The sequence below is a fragment of the Oncorhynchus nerka genome, linkage group LG15 (assembly GCF_034236695.1).
Source record: "Oncorhynchus nerka isolate Pitt River linkage group LG15, Oner_Uvic_2.0, whole genome shotgun sequence".
NCBI classification, from domain to species: Eukaryota; Metazoa; Chordata; class Actinopteri; order Salmoniformes; family Salmonidae; genus Oncorhynchus; species Oncorhynchus nerka.
In genome coordinates, this window is record NC_088410.1 from 64603432 (window position 1) to 64617392 (window position 13961).

Genomic DNA, 13961 nt, shown 5'->3' on the forward strand with positions numbered 1-13961 from the left:
GGATTGGGAGATATTAGTATTATTGAGCCATATAGATGGTGTTGTCATTAGTTTACCTACATTTTGGAGAAATCTGAGTTATCTATGGCTCTACATCAGACAGAAAAAACAATCTGACTTCCTTGAAATAGCACTATTCCTTCTTGATCCAACATGGGAAGCTTCATGGATACAAACTTATGCATCTTAAATGCATCCAAGCGGGTTGTGGGGACCCCAAAAGACAGTCAAGTTTTTACTTCATATTCTAGATCCCCATAGACTGCACATTTGGGCAGAAGTCTCTGGGAACGAGGTTAACTAGCTACCTTACCTTCACAAACATGGCTGAAAATGGCACCGTACTGGTTGGCTGACGTTTTGCAAGCTACAACCCAACTTTGCTATTTTAATATTATTTTGTAATTTTTAGTTCATTTTCTTGAAATGTATCGGCTATTATTTCATACAACCGACAATAACTTTTGAACATTAGATCGACAGCTACTTACCCAAATTCCTCTGCCCTGGGCTCTTTCTGTAATTCCGACCCAATATTCGGGTTACCCAAGAGGAAATGCCAGCATTACAGAGGCAAGAGGGGGTGGAGATCCTGGTGAGATTAAAGGGAAGGGAAAACCGGCCACCTCTTCAATCCAGTCTACAGTCACTTGATAATAAGGTGGATGACTTCCGATCGCAGATTTGTTACCAACGGGACTCTTGAAACTGCAATTTTCTTTGCTGTTCTGAAACATGACTCTCGGACAAGATACCCCCCATGGCTATCCAACTCGATGGATTCTCTATTCACCGATGGATTCTCTATTCACCGGGAAGAAAGGACAGTGGAGTTGGGAAACCGAGGGGGGAGGGGTTTGCCTCTACATGAACACCAACTGGTGTGCTAAATCCAGCACGGTGGAAGTGTTGACCCACTGTTCACACGTCTTGGAATGCATGATGGTCAAATGCTGACCCTTCTACCTCACGAGGGAGTTTTCAACTGTTATCGTGACTGTTATATACATTCCACCTCAGGACAAGAAAATAACAAGATGGCACTTAATGAACTGTATAAATCTATAAACAAGCAAGAAAACTTACAACCAAGCTTTTCTGGTTGACAGCGATTTTAATTCCGCATCACTAAGACACAAGATGCCCAACTTCCATCAACACGTCTCCAATGCCACTAAGGGTGATAAAGTCCTAGACCACTGTTACTCTACCCACAACCAAGCATACAAGGCCCTCCCTCGTCCGCCATTCGGCAAATCAGATTATGACTCCGTATTCCTGCTTCCTGTTTACAAGCAGAAACTCAAACAGGAAATACAGTTGAATTCGGAAGTTTACATACACTAGGTTGGCGTCATTAAAACTCGTTTTTCAACCACTCCACAAAATTCTTGTTAACAAACTACAGTTTTGGCAAGTCGTTTAGGACATCTACTTTGTGCATGAAACAAGTAATCTTTCCAACAATTGTTTACAGGCAGAGTATTTCACTTACTGTATCACAATTCTAGTGGGTCAGAAGTTCACACACACTAAGTTGACTGTGCCTTTAAAAAACTTGGAAAATTCCAGAAAATGATGTCATGGCTTTAGAAGCTTCTGACAGGGTAATTGACATAATTTGAGTCAATTGGAGGTGTACCTGTGGATGTATTTCAAGACCTACCTTCAAACTCAGTGCCTCTTTGCTTGAAACCATAGGAAAATGAAAAGAAATCAGCCAAAATTGTAGACCTCCACAAGTCTGGTTCATCCTTGGGAGCAATTTCCAAATGCCTGAAGGTACCACGTTCATCTGTACAAACAATAGTACGCAGGTATAAACACCATGGGACCATGCAGCCATCATACCGCTCTGTCTCCTAGAGATGAACGTACTTTGGTACGAAAAGTGCAAATCAATCCCAGAACAACAGCAAAGGACCTTGTGAAGATGCTGGAGGAAACAGGCACAAAAGTATCTATATCTTCAGTTAAATGAGTCCTATATCGACATAACCTGAAAGGCCGCTCAGCAAGGAAGAAGCCACTAATCCAAAACCGCCATAAAAAAGCCAGACCTCAATTTGCAACTGCACATGGGGACAAAGATTGTACTTTTTGGAAAAATGTCCTCTGGTCTGATGAAACAAAAATAGAACTGTTTGGCCATAAGGACCATCGTTATGTTTGGAGGAAAAAGGGGGAGGCTTGCAAGCTGAAGAACACCATCCCAACCGTGAAGCATGGGGGTGGCAGCATCATGTTGTGGGCGTGCTTTGCTGCAGGAGGGACTGGTGCACTTCACAAAATAGATAGTATCATGAGGGAAGAAAACTTTGTGGATATGTTGAAGTAACATCTCAAGACATCAGTCAGGAAGTTAAAGCTTGCTTAAAGCTTGGTCGCAAACGGGTCTTCCAAATGGACAATGACCCCAAGCATACTTCCAAAGTTGTGGCAAAATGTCTTAAGGACAACAAAGTCAAGGTATTGGAGTGGCCATCACAAAGCCCTGACCTCAATCCTATAGAAGATTTGTGGGCAGAACTGGAAAAGCGTGTGTGAGCTCATTCATCACAAAACCCACTGATATTGGCAACTATTTTAATATTTTTTTCATTGGCAAGATTAGCACATTTAGGCATGACATTCCAGCAACAAACACTGACACTACGCATCCAAGATTATCTGACGAAAGTATGAAAGACAAGCATGGTACTTTTGAGTGTGGCAGAGGTGAAAAAATTATTTTGTCTTTCAACAATGACAAGCCACCGTGGTCTGACAACCTAGATGGACAATTATTGAGGATAATACCGGACGATATTGCCACTGCTATTTGCCATATCTTCAATTTAACCCTTCTAGAAAGTGTGTGCCCTCAGGCCTGGAGGGAAGCAAAAGTCATTCCGCTACCCAAGAATAGTCAAGCCCCCTTTACTGGCTCAAATAGCCGACCAATCAGCCTATTACCAACCCTTAGTAAACTTTTAGAAAAAAATGGTGTTTGACCAGATACAATGCTATTTTACAGTAAACAAATTGACAACAGACTTCCAGTAATCTTATAGGGAAGGACATTCAACAAGCACCGCACTTACACAAATAATTAATGATTGGCCTTGATGATTGATGATAAAGAAGATTGTGGGGGTTGTTTTGTTAGATTTCAGTGTGGCTTTTGACATTATCGATCATAGTCTACTGCTGGAAAAAATAACGTGTTATGGCTTTACACCCCCCTGCTATTTTGTGGATAAAGAGTTACCTGTCTAACAGAACACAGAGGCTATTCTTTAATGAAAGCCTCTCCAACTTAATCCAGGTAGATTCAGGAATTCCCCAGGGTAGCTGTTTAGGCCCATTACTTTTTTCAATCTTTACTAATGACATGTCACTGGCTTTGAGTAAAGTCAATGTGTCTGTGTATGCGGATGACTCAAGAGTGTACACGTCAGCTACTACATCAACTGAAATGACTGCAGCACCTAACAAAGAGCTGCAGTTAGTTTCAGAATAAGTAGCAAGATATATGTTCGTCCTAAATATTTCAAAAACTAAAAACATTGTATTTGGGACAAATCATTCACTAAATCTTGAAATGAAAATATGGAAATCTAGCAAGTTGAGGTGACTAAACTGCTTGGAGTAACCCTGGATTGCAAACTGTCATGGTCAAAGCATATTGATACAACAGTAGCTAAGATGGGGAGAGGTTTATCCATAATAAATCACTGCTCTGCCTTCTATACCACACTATTAACAAGGCAGGTCCTAGAGACCCTAGTTTTGTCACACCTGGACTATTGTTCAGTAGTGTGGTCAGGTGCCACAATGAGGGACTTAGGAAAATTACAATTGGCTCAGAACAGGGAAGCACGGCTGGCCCTTAAAAGTATATGGGGAGCTAACATTAATGATATGCATGTCAATCTTTCATGGCTCAAAGTGGAAGAGAGATTAACTTCATCACTACATGTTTTTGTAAGAAGTGTTAACAAGCTGAATGTGTCGAGCTGTCTGTTTAAACTAACTAGTACACAGCTCGGACACCCATGCATATCCCACAAGACATGCCACCAGTCCAGAACAAAGAGACATAGCACAAGAGGTCTCTTCACAGTCCCCATGTGCTGAACAGACTATGGGAGGAGCATTCAGGGGTTTTTCTTTAATTTTACTATTTTCTACAGTGTGTAATAACAGTGAATACATCAAAACTATGAAATAACACACATGGAATCATGTAGTAACCAAAAAAGTGTTAAACAAATCCAAATATATTTAATATTTGAGATTCTTCAAAGTAGCCACCCTTTGCCTTGAGGACAGCTTTGCACACTCTTGGCCTTCTTGAGTTATGGAATGGATTTCAATTAACAGGTGTGCCTTGTTAAAAGTGAATTTGTGGAATGAGTGTGACATTATATCCTAATTTGACTTTGGTGCAGGCCATGTTGTTCTTCACATTGCCGTCTCTGGTAAACACATACTATATCAAATAAAATCAAAGTTTATCTGTCACATGCAGAGGATACAGAAGGTTTAGTGAAATGGTTACTTGCATAGTGGAGTCTTTTGTTTAGCAATGTAGCTAGCTAGCTAAACAATGAACCATAATCCCAACTCATAACCTTACTATCCTGCATGAATCTGCAGGTAGCTCACCAACCAAGTTCAATGTTAGCTAGCTATTCTTCTCTATTTTTACAAATGATTTGCCACGTGTTTTACAAGAAGCCAAAATTTCAAAGAATGCAGATGATTGCACACTACAGCCTGTGAGCTCACTGAGACTCTTAGCAAGGAGTTACAGTCAGTGTCAGAGTGGGTAATTAATAATAAAAGTATTCTCTTAGACCTAAATCTCCACTGGAGTTGTGCATATAGGGTGACCATTGAACAAGATGAAGAAGATTAACTCCTAGGCAGAATATTGGATGGTCAGTTATCATGGCCAAGTCATGTTGACAAAGATGGGGAGAGGTATGTCTGTCATAAGATGTTCTGCGTATTTCACACAATGAGCTTTATGCTATTTGCCTCACGACTCCTACGTGCTTTGTTGACTATGAAGTGGCTTGTTAACCCAACCGTGGGACAGACTGAATCTCAGACTCTGAATCTGGATCTTGAGCTCCTGAGTGGAGCAGCGGTCTAAGGCACTGCATCTCAGTGCTAGTGGTGTCACTACAGACACCCTCGTTTGAATCCAGGCTCCCAATCACCGGCCGTGTTTGAGAGTCCCATAGGTCTGCACACAATTGGCCCAGCGTCGTCCGGATTTTGCCGGTGTAGGCCGTGATTGTAAATAAGAATTTGTTCTTAACTGACTTGCCTAGTTAAATAAAGGTTCAATAAAATTAAAATTAAACTCTATTGGCCTCCTATTCTAACCACCTCTCACCAGCTTTGTATTCATGTTACCTGATGAAATTGCTGTACAATATGATCTTATGGCCATCTGATACACATTCAAATGTCATGATTGTATTGCTGCTAATGATATCTGGAAATGTGCATGTACACCCTGGCACATCTACTGTTTCTAGCCCCATTTCGGACTTGTGCTCTGATAAACTGTTTCATTGAGTTCTGCGCTCGTAAAAGTCTTGGTTTCCTGTACAATATCAGTAGAAGCTTATTACCTAAAATTAATCATTTGAAAGTGTGGGTTCATAGCTCCAATCCAGATGTGATGGTCATTACTGAGATGTGGTTAAGAAAGAGTGCTTTGAATACTGATGTTAACTTTTCTGGTTGCGACCTTTTTCGGCAAGACCGATCTTCCAAAGGAGGTGGAGTGGTAATCTTTACCAAGGAACACCTTCAATGCTCAGTTGTCTCCACAAAGTCAAACAATTTGATTTGCTGGTTTTAAGCATTAAACTTTCAAATAGCTCTTTGTTGACTGTTGCTGGAACGAGCTGCAAAAAACACTCAAACTGCACAGTTTTATCTCCATCTCTTCATTCAAAGACTCAATCATGGACACTCTTACTGAGCTGTGACTGCTTCTCGTGATGTATTGTTGTCTCTACCTTCTTGCCTTTGTGCTGTTGTCTGTGCCCAATAATGTTTGTACCATATTTCGTGCTGCAACCATGTTGTGCCGCTGCCATGTGGTGTTGCTACCATGCTGTGTTGTTGTCTTAGGTCTCTCTTTATGTAGTGTTGTGGTGTCTCTCTTGTCGTGATTTGTTTTGTCCTATTTTTATTTATTTTTAATCCCAGCCCCGGTCCCCGCAGGAGGCCTTTGACTTTTGGTAGGCCGTCATTGTAAATACGAATTTGTTTTTAATTGACTTGCCTAGTTAAATAAAGGTTAAGTAAAAAATAATAAAAGATCAACTGTACTAGTTGTTCAGGCTCTGGTCTTGTCCCATCTTGATTACTGTCCAGTAATATGGTCAGGTGCAGCAAAGAAAGACTTTGTAATCACTACACAAACAGTTATTTTGGGAGACTTAAGGGACAGATTCAAAACTATATATAATCTCTTTATTCTGCTGGGGAAGTGATAGAGGAATTCTAAATTCCTATGTGTTTTGTAGCCAAAACCAAATTCACACTCTTATCTATTTCATGATAAGTTGTATAAGTTTATCATTTTGCATGAATTAGCAAGAGACCAGTCTTAAAAACAAGTTCAGCATTTATTCTTGATGAGTACTGACTCAAAATACAAAGAACATTACATTTTAAAGAGAGAACATAAAATGACGTCATCAGTTTCACACTCTGTCCCATCCTCACAATAGCGTAGTATTCAGGTCTGGAGATCTTCTACTCCCCTCATAAAACTACATTCCAACCTGTCTAAAAGATATACTTTTCTCCACTAATGGAACACAATCCAAACATTCTTATCTGTCTGAAAAGCTATCTCATCTCTCCCCCTTAAACTCGCAAGGTACAGACAATTAATTTGTTTTTACTTACATTTTCAGTAACAGCTTAACCAAGAGCCCATACATTTCATATCATAACATAATAGTATCAGAATAAATGGTTTTAATTCAAATGTATACATTATTAATCATTTCATCTATAATTTCCTTCAACAGGAAGGCTTTCATTATTAAAACTCAGAAAACAAGTATGTTAGTATTGGATTATTTCAAAATAACTGTTAAACACTATTATACACTAGAGAGATTGATAAGTGGATCCAAATGACACGTCAATAGGGATGGGCCTCATGCTTTTTCTTTGCATGTTATTGCTGTTTATGTCCTTCTGTAGTTTGTGATCACATGAAGTAAAAAAAATTCAAAAATCACATGTGTTTTTGGAACACTTCACGTTTCCACATGTGAAATGTCGCATATGAAATGTCACATTCCAAAAACACATTTTCATCCGATTTCACATGCGAAATGTCACATTTGAAGTGTTCCAAACACACATATTTTCACATGATTTCACATTAGACTTTTGATTTTTCAGGACCCCCATGGTGACAGCTAGTCTTACTGGGGTCCGACACATAACGAAAAGACATTACAGACAAAATACTTACATACAAGGTATATGGAAAGTATTCAGACCCCTTGACCTTTTCCACATTGTTACGTTACAGTTATTGTTACGTTGATTAAATTAAATGTTTTTCTCATCAATCTACACACAATACCCCATAATGAAAAGAAACCCTGGAAATATCACATTTACATAACTATTCAGACCCTTTACTCAGTACTTTGTTGAAGCACCTTTGTGCACCTTTGCGATTACAGCCTATTTTTTTTTTTGTTTTGCTGTCCTTGGGTATGACGCTACAAGCTTGGCACACCTGTATTTGGAGTTTCTCCCATTCTTCTCTGCAGATCCTCTCAAGCTCTGTCAGGTTGGATGGGGAATGTTGCTGCACAGCTATTTGCAGGTCTCTCCAGAGATGTTTGATCTGGTTCAAGTCCAGGCTCTGGCAGGGCCACTCAAGGACATTGAGACTTGTCCTGAAGCCACTCCTGCATTGTCTTGGCTGTGTGCTTAGGGTCAGTGTCCTGTTAGAAGGTGAACCTTCACCCCAGTCTGAGGTCCCGAGTTCTCTGGAGCAGGTTCATCAAGGATCTCTCATTACTTTGCTCTGTTCATCTTTCCCTCAATCCTGACTAGTCTCCCAGTCTCTGCTGCTGAAAAACATTCCCACAGCATGATGCTGCCACCACGATGCTTCACCGTAGGATGGTGGTAGGTTCCCTCCAGACGTGACGCTTTGCATTCAGGCCAAAGAGTTCAATCTTGGTTTCATCAGACCCGAGAATCTTGTTTGTCATGGTCTGAGAGTGCTTTAGGTGCCTTTTGGCAAACTCCAAGTGGGCTCTCGTGTGCCTTTTACTGTGGAGTGGCTTCCGTCTGACCACTCTACCATAAAGGCCTGATTGGTGGAATGCTGCATAGATGGTTGTCCTTCTGGAAGGTTCTCCCATCTCCACAGAGGAACTCTAGAGCTCTGTCGGAGTGACCATCAGGATCTTGGTCACCTCCATGACCAAGGTCCTTCTCCCCTGATTGCTCAGTTTGGCCAGGTGGCCAGCTCTAGGAAGAGTCTTGGTGGTTCCAAATTTATTCTATTTTAGAATGATGGAGGCCACTGTGCTGTTTGGGGCATTCAATGCTGCAGAAATGTTTTGGTACCCTTCCCCAGATCTGTGCCCCGACACAATCCTGTCTCTGAGCTTTAAGGACAATTCCTTCAACCTCATGGCTTGGTTTTTGCTCTGACATGCACTGTCAACTGTGGGACCATACATAGACAAGTGTGTGTCTTTCCAAATCATGTCCAATCAATTGAATTTATCACAAGTAGACTCCAATCAAGTTGTAGAAACATCTCAAGGATGAACAATGGAATCAGGATGCACCTAAGCTCAAGTTCGAGTCTCTTAGCAAATGGTCTGAATAGTTATGCACATAAGGAATTTATATTGTTTATTTTTAACCAGTTTTCACTTTGTCATTATAGGGCATTGTGTGTAGATTTAAGGTGGGGAAAAAATATTGAATAAGGCTGTAATGTAACAAAACGTGGAAAAAGTCAAGGGGTCTGAATACATTCTGAATGCACTGTACATATCAGTACATACACACAACCAGTAGGTCACATGGCAGAGAGGCATTGCGCCATGAGGTGTTTATTTGTTTTTTTAAACCAGGTTTGCTGTTCACTTAAGATGGAAGGGAATTCCATGCAATAATTGCTCTTTATAATACTGTACGTTTCCTTGATTTTTGCTGGACCTGGGGACAATGAAAAGACCCCCGGTGGCATGTCTGGTGGGGTAAGTGCGGGTGTCAGTGTTGTGTGTAAGTTAGTAAAACATTTGGAATTTCCAGCACATTAATGTTTCTTATAAGTCTTTCTTCAACTCTTAGCCAAGAGAGACTAACATGCATGGTATTAATATCAGCCCTCTGATTACAATGAAGAGCAAGATGTGCAGCTCTGTTCTGGGACCGCTGCACCTTAACTAGGTCTTTCTTTACAGCACTTGACCATATGACTGGACAATATTCAAGATAAGATAAAACTAGTCTGCAGGAGTTACTTTGTGGAATGTGGTGTCAAGAAAGCAGATTATCTCTTTATTACGGACAGACCTCTCCCCATCTTTACAACCATTGAATCTATATGTTTTGACCATGACAGTTTACAATCTAAGGTAAGACCAAGTAATTTAGTCTCCCCAACTTGTTCAACAACCACACCATTCATTACCAGATTCAGCTGAGGTCTAGAACTTAGGGAAAAGATTTATACCAAATACAATGCTCTTAGTTTTAGAGATGTTCAGGACCAGTTTATTACTGGCCACACGTTCCAAAATGTTTGTTTTTTTACCCCTTTTTCCATCATATCCAATTGGTAGTTACAGTCTTGTCTCATCGCTGCAACTCCCGTACGGATTCAGGAGAGAAGGTCGAGAAGCCGCACTGCTTCTTGACACAATGCCTGTTTAACTCAGAAGCCAGCCACACCAATGTGTCAGAGGAAATACCATACACCTATCGACTGTGTCAGCATGTATTGCGCCCGGCCCGCCACAGAAGTCACGAGAGCGCGATGGGACAAGAATATCCCTGCTGACCAAACCCTCACCTAACCCGGATGACGCTGGGCCAATTGTGCACTGCCCCATGGGTCTCCTGGTCGCAGCCGGCTGCGACAGAGCCTGGATTCTAACCAGGACCTCTAATGGCACAGCTAGCACTGCAATGTGGTGCCTAAGACCACAGTGCCACTCGGGAGGCAACACATTCCAAAACTGACTGCAACTCCTTGTTAAGGGTTTCAGTGACTTCTTTAGCTGATGCGTACATGGTTGAATCATCAGCATACATGGACACAAGCTTTGTTTAATGGCAGTAGCAGGTCATTGGTAAAAATAGAAAAGAGTAGAGGGCCACAAGAGCGTTAGTGAGGTCGGGCACAGTTCTTTCGCCATTAAGCCTGGTTCGCAGCTCATCCCAAAGGTATTCTAAGGGGTTGAGGTCAGGACTCTGATCAGGCCAGTCAAGATCTGCCACACCGATCTCGACAAACCATTTCAGTATGGACCTCGCTTTGTGCACAGGGGCATTGTCATGCTGAAACAGTAAAGGGCCTTACCCAAACTGTTTCCACAAAGTTGGAAGCACAGAATTTGAGAATATCATTGTAAGCTGTAGCGTTAAGATTTCCCTTCACTGGAACTGATGAACCATGAAAAACAGCCCCAGACCATTATTTCTCATCCACCAAACTTTACAGTTGGCACTATGCATTCGGGCAGGTAGGGTTCTCCTGGCATCAGCCAAACCCAGATTTGCCCATCGGATTGATAGATGCTGTAGTGGGATTCATCACTCCAGAGAATGAGTTTTCAATTCTCCAGAGTCCAATGACAGCGAGCTTAACACCACTCCAGCGGACGCTTGGCATTGCGAATGGTGATCTTAGGCTTGTGTGCGGCTGCCCCCGCCATGGAAACCAATTTCACGAAACTCCCGACGAACAGTTCTTATGCTGACGTTGCTTCCAGAGGCAGTTTGGAATTCGGTAGTGAGTGTTGCAACCGAGGACAGGCGATTTTTACCTGCTACACGCTTCAGCACTTGGCTGTCCCATTCTGTGAGCTTGTGTGGCAACTTCACAATAACAGCACGTACAGTTGACCGGGCAGCTCTAGCAAGGAAGAAATTTGAGAAACTGTCTTGTTGCAAAGGTGCCATCCTACATTAAAAGTCACTGAACTCTTCAGTATGGGCCATTCTACTGACAATGTTTGTCTATGGAGATTGCATGGCGGTGTGCTCGATTTTATACACCTGTCAGCAACGGCTGTGGCTGAAATAGTCAAATCCACTAATTTGAAGGGGTGTCCACATACTTTTGTATATATATAGCGTCGTTGTTACGAATCTCTTTTGGCCCGACAGTCTAGGGGGGGGGGATGGTAATGAGACCCGTAACATAACTCATGCAATTTATAATAGTGACAAAGTAAAAGTGTGAACGAAATAACCACGACAAATGAAATCTACCGTCAAACTCAGGGTTTATTGTAAAACACACGGTAATGGGGGGAGCAGGAAAAGGGGCTGAGCTGGACCCAAGGAAATAAATAAAGTATTCAAAACACCCCTAAGCTAGACTAGCCTACTTTAACAACAACTAACTAACCAAAAATACAGTGGGTGGTCCGCCCAGTTCTAACTAGTGTATTTAACAAAGTTTACCTATTGGTAGTGTATGCCCATGGGCGACTTGTCTTGGTTCCCCCTTTCCCACCAGCAAACAAACAAACACCCTAACCAAAAAAACAATACTCACAGGTGAGGACAACGTGATATGGAGGTGCTCATACAAAAGAGAGGTCAATACATAAAGAGAGCGTGAACCAGAGAGTCCTACAGACATGGCATTTACAGAGAGATTGAGCTCCACAGCAAACAACTGACAGGGTTTTTAAACAAAGGGAAAGGAACAGTGATTGGGTAGGAAACAGGAGGAGGGGTGTCTTCTGATTGATGATTGGTGACTGATTGGGGAGTGATGATTTTCACCTGTGAGGGCAGAAAGAGAGAAAAGAAACACACACACAGAATACACACACAGGATACTTGTATCCGTAACAGTCGTTACGGAGTGCATGTTTAAATATATAAACATACACAGTCTGTAGAAATATATGACAATTGTCAATTTTGTAATATGTTTAAATATGCACTGAGTGTAATAAATATTAAGGACACCTGCTCTTACCTTGATGTGACGTTTTGATAATCGTGTAAACCTCTCTAGGACAAGGTGACTTTTATTCATATAGTCAGTCGGCTGTATTTACCCCTCAAAAATGAAATGCTAATTAACTGCTAATGCTAAAAACTACAAATGCCATGATGATCTGGACGAGACTGCCGAATCAAGGCAAAAGTAAGAATCTCTGGAAAAGCTATCTAATTTTAGTTACATGTAGTAATTAATAAATTGGCTAAATTTATTTGAATGGACAATTCTGTTAACTTTGCTGTGCAAGTTTTAAATTGATACAATACCTGTTAGCAAAGGTGTCGGCTAGAGATGACATGCAGGAGCTTGCAGGGATTGAAAGTTTTACACGATGTCTATAGATGTAAATAGAGCTGAATATACTGATGAAAGTCACCTTGTCCGAGAGAGATTTAAATGTTTATCAAAACGTCACACCAGGGTAAGCCTACATGAAAAACAGCCCTTATTTTAAATGTTTATAAAATCTCCTGAGAAAAATGAATGGTGAAAAAACTATTGGAACCAGTTTGACCGCTATTTAAAAAATACATATATTTAACCAGGCAAGTCAGTTAAGAACAAACTCTTATTTACAATGACGGCCTACCCCAGATGATGCTGGGCCGATTGTGCTCCACGCTATGGGACTCCCAATCACATCCAGATGTGATACAGCCTGGATTTGAACTAAGGACTGTAGTGACGCCTCTTGCATTGATATGCAGTGCCTTAGACCGCTGCGCCACTCAGGAGCGAATTTTTATTGGTATTACGATCCCTCCACTGTAGAGCTCTATGGATGTCACTTGTTAAATCCACTTCAATCAGTGTAGATGAAGGGGAGGACACAGGTTTAAAGATGGATTTTTAAGCCTTGAGACTATTGAGACATGGACTGTGTATGTGTGCCATTCAGAGGGTGAATGGGCAAGGCAAAATATTTAAGTGCCCTTGAATGGCGAATGGTAGTAGGTGCCAGGCACATCAGATTGTGTCAAGAATTGCAACATTGCTGGGTTTTTCATGCTCAACAGTTTCCTGGGTGTTTCAACAATGGTTCACCACCCAAAGGACATCCAGCAAGCTTGACACAACTGTGGAAAACATTGGAGTCAACATGGGCCATCATTCCTGTGGAACGCTTTCGACTCCTTGTAGAGTCCAAGAATTGAGGCTCTTCTGAGGGCAAAAAAAGATGGGTGGGGGTGGTACAACTCAATATTAGGAAGGTGTCTTTAATGTTTTGTACAAAACGAAAAAATAAACACAACATGTAAATTGTTGGTCCCATGTTTCATGAGCTGAAATAAAAGATCCCAGAAATGTTCCATACCCCACAAAAACCTTATATTTCTCTAATTTTGTGCATACATTTGCTTACATTCTTATTCGTGAGCATTTCTCATTTGCCAAGATAATCCATCCACCTGACAAGTGTGGCATATCAAGGCGCTGATTAAACAGCATGATTACATTTACATTTACATTTAAGTCATTTAGCAGACGCTCTTATCCAGAGCGACTTACAAATTGGTGCATTCACCTTATGACATCCAGTGGAGCAGCCACTTTACAATAGTGCATCTAAATCTTTTAAGGGGGGGGGTGAGAAGGATTACTTTATCCTATCCTAGGTATTCCTTAAAGAGGTGGGGTTTCAGGTGTCTCCGGAAGGTGGTGATTGACTCCGCTGTCCTGGCGTCGTGAGGGAGTTTGTTCCACC